This window comes from Suncus etruscus, chromosome 13 (genome assembly GCF_024139225.1).
Source record: "Suncus etruscus isolate mSunEtr1 chromosome 13, mSunEtr1.pri.cur, whole genome shotgun sequence".
Classification (NCBI taxonomy): domain Eukaryota; kingdom Metazoa; phylum Chordata; class Mammalia; order Eulipotyphla; family Soricidae; genus Suncus; species Suncus etruscus.
The window spans coordinates 52447614-52451680 of record NC_064860.1 but is presented as its reverse complement, the minus strand read 5'-3'; the positions used below and the strand labels follow the sequence as shown (position 1 = coordinate 52451680).

The 4067-nt window shown below is 38.2% G+C and overlaps 1 non-coding gene across 1 annotated transcript; it reads right to left on the bottom strand.

Moving 5' to 3' along the window:
• Nucleotides 1–3411: 3411 nt before the first annotated feature.
• LOC126026628 (U6 spliceosomal RNA) lies at nt 3412–3518 on the bottom strand. The gene has a single exon (XR_007501851.1). It is a non-coding gene; the product is annotated as a U6 spliceosomal RNA (small nuclear RNA).
• Between the last annotated feature and the right edge of the window lie 549 nt (nt 3519–4067).

Genomic DNA, 4067 nt, shown 5'->3' with positions numbered 1-4067 from the left:
GCCCGGAACACTGATTGATGTGCACCAAAAAATAAAAAATATAAGAAATATCTTTTTTCATATTTATGAGCATTCACCATATCATTATTTTTTTTTTGGTTTTTTGGGCCACACCAGTTTGATGCTCAGGGGTTACTTCTGGCTAAGTGCTCAGAAATTGTCCCTGGCTTGGAGGGACCATATGGGACACCAGGGGATTGAATCATGTCCTTCCTTGGTTAGCGCTTTCAAGGCAGACACCTTACCTCTAGTGCCACCTCACTGGCCCCACCATATTATTAGGAAATTCACCATATCTTAACTGTTTTTGTAAGACAAAAATCTTTAAAGATTGTAAACTTCTATTAGAAACTACTGCTTTTCATACCCTTAATACACATAATATTTTTATAGGCCAAGTGTTTAATAAATTTTTTACAATCTTGAATAAAGTTTTAACTTTACCTTTTCAATGTGAGTATTATCTCTGCAATGTAATGAAAATTTACTCTAGAGGCTAGGGTATAAAAAATCACATCTAGATATAACATAAAGCTATAAAGGTATTACAAATATAGTGTCTCTGCAAATTTAAGTTTTCAATAGGAATTAGTTCATTAGAAAAAGATGTAGGTAAATTTTCTTAGCAGAAAAAGAAAGAGGGTTGAATACACTGCATTAAATGAACTAAGTAAAATTACCAAAGAAAGTGAGTACAGGAGGTCACCGACTAGGGCAGGTGAAAGCAGCCATTCAAGGGAACCTTGAGCACCCAGAACAGGCCAGAGTGGATGCAGGAGGTCACCGACTAGAGCAGGTGGAAAGTGGCCATTCTAGGGAACCTTGAGCTTCGGAAGAGGCCAAAGTGGGTGCAGGAGGTCACTGACTGGAGCAAGTGGAAAGCAGCCATTCAAGGGAACCTTGAGCTCCCAGGACAGGCCAGAGAGTGAACCTGCACTGTCTGGCTTGAAGAGAGTTGTGATTGGCCATGCTTGACTAAGGACAAGGGAAGGTCCAAAACTCAGCGACATCACCCAACATACTCACATAGAGCCATATCCCGAGAAGAGACCCAGCCCCACACCACAGGTGGCAAAAGCAGGCTGAAACCTAAAGGCACTGCACACCAAGCCAAGCCAATAAATGCAAAGAAAGATGGGTAAACCAAGGAAAACATTAACAACAGGGGAGATGGAGAGAAATCAGAACAAGTTCCCAAGTCCACCAAAACGCGCAGACCCAAGAGAGGAAGACCTAAAAGCAACCTAAAAGAATAGAATTCCAAGCCATGATATAAGAAATGAAAGACATACTGGCCAGAGAATACAATAAATTAATAGATGAACAAATGAACCAATTTAAACAAGGATTCCTACAAAATATGAAAAACTCCATACAAATAGAAGAAATTTGTAAAACCATAGAAAGCCAGAAGAGCAGAATCACACAGCTCGAGAATCACATAGAGGGCCGGAGAGATAGCATGGAGGTAAGGCGTTTACCTTTCATGCAGAAGGTCATCAGTTCGAATCCCGGCGTCCCATATGGTCCCCTGTGCATGCCAGGAGCAATTTCTGAGCACGGAGCCAGGAAAAACCTCTGAGCACTGCCGGGTGTGACCCAAAAACCACAAAAAAAAAAAAAAAAAGAGAGAATCACATAGAACAACTCAAAGATAAACTGCAATCTAAAGACAACAAAGAAGCCAACAAAGAAATAGAAGGTAAAGCAATGGAAGTAAAAGTCCAGTATTTAATGAACAAAGACAAAAGAAATAATCTAAGAATCATAGGTATACCAGAGAGGGAGAAAACAGGGAAAGGGGAAGAACAATTAGTCAGGGAGATAATAGCAGAAAATTTTCCCACCCTCTGGAAAGACACATCTGAGCAAATCCAGGAGGTTAAAAGAGTCCCAACAAAATAGATCCTAACAAACCAACTCCAAGACACATAGTAATTCAAATGGTAAGAAACAAAGAGAAAGGTGACCTACTTTAAGCAATAAGGGAGAAAAAAAACCTCACATACAAAGGAAGGAACATTAGAATTAAACCAGATCTCACAAATGAAATACTTTAAGCAAGAAGACAGTGGAATGACATATTTAAACAACTGAATGAAAGAAATTTTCAACCTAGAGTCTACTATCCAGCAAAACTCTCATTCGTATGGGATGAAAGACTAAAATTATTCTCAAACAAAAATGAACTTGCACTATTTGCACAAACAAAACTGACCCTAAATGACCTACTCAAAGGCAAATTATACAATTAAAACCCCCAATTGTAACAACCACCCTAAACAACACAACTGCACAACAGCCCTCTCTGTCAATAATCTCCTTAAATGTTAATGGACTAAACCCCCCATTAAAAGACACATAATAGAGAACTGGATTAGAAAACATAAACAAGATTTTTGCTGCCTACAAGAAACACACCTACAAGTACAAAATAGGCACAGAAATAAAAGGATGGAAATCAATTATCAATTATTATCAATTATCCAGGCCAATGGAAATAAAAAAAGCAGAGCAGCCATACTTATATCAGTCCAAATTGCATTCAACCTCAAAAAAGTGATAAGAGACAAAGAGGGTCACTACTTACTGATCAGGGGAACACTAAACCTAGAAGTGATAATGCTGGTTAACATCAACATACCTAATGCAGAGCCAGTAAAATATGTATGGCAACTGCTTGCAAAACTGGAGAAACACATGAAGGGAAATGTGATAGTAGTAGGAGACCTTAATACTCCATTATCACCACTGGACAGATCCACCAGACAGAAAACTAACAAAGAAATAAGAGCCCTAAATGAAAAATTAGAAGAACTAGGGCTAATAGACTTATACAGGGCCCTCCAAACCCAGAAAGCAGAATAAACATTCTTCTCAAGTCCACATGTAAACTTCTCCAGAATAGATCATGCCTTAGGATACAAATATAACCTGCATAAAATCACAAAGGTAAGGATCATTAGAAGCACCCTGACAGTTCACTATGCAATAGAAATCAAAATCGACTGTAAAAAGAAACAATGAAGAAAATCCAACACCTGGAGATTAAACAATATGCTGCTCAAACACAGCTGGATCAAAGAGATACTCAAGGAAGAAATAAAAAGATTCCTTGAAACAAACAACAAGGAAGAAACAACTTGTCAAAACTTGTGGGGCACAGCAAAAGCAGTAATCAGGGGAAACTCATAGCAATACAATCCTATGTCAGGAAAGAGGAAAACAACAAAATTAGCAGCTTAAAGGACCATTTCAAGGAGCTTGAACAACAGCAAAAAAGAAACCCAAACACAACCAGAAGACATGAAATAATAAAAACCAGAGCAGAAATAAACAACATAGAAACTAAGAAAACAATACAGAAATCAATGAGACCAGGAGTTGTTTTTTTTTTTTTTTTTTTTTTTTTTAAATATGGAACGCTTCACGAATTTGCGTGTCATCCTTGCGCAGGGGCCATGCTAATCTTCTCTGTATCATTCCAATTTTAGTATATGTGCTGCTGAAGCGAGCACAGGAGTTGGTTTTTTGAAAGAATAAAGAAGATAGACAAACCACTGGCAAGACTCACCAAAAAAAATAAGAGGGAAAGCACCCAAATAAGCAGGATCACAAATGAAAGGGGAGAGATCACAACAGAACCCCAAGAAATCCAACACATCATGAGGACATATTATGAACAACTATGCTCAGTTAGGCTAGAGAACCCAGAAGAAAGTGATAGATTCTTGGAAAAATACCAGCTTCCAAGACTAGAAAAGGAGGATTTAGAAAGCCTAAACAGGCCAATCACATCAGAGGAAATTGAAACTGTAATTAAGAAGCTCCCCAAGAACAAAAGGCATGGCCCAGATGGTTTTACAGGTGAATTCTATCAAACATTCCAAGAAGAATTACTTCCACTGATCCACAGGCTCTTCCAAACCATTGAAAAGACAGGAATCCTCCCCAATTCTTTTTATGAGGCCAATATCACTATGATTCCCAAAGAGGGCAAAGATACCACAAGAAAGAAAACTACAGACCAATCTCACTAATGAACATAGATGGAAAAATATTCAACA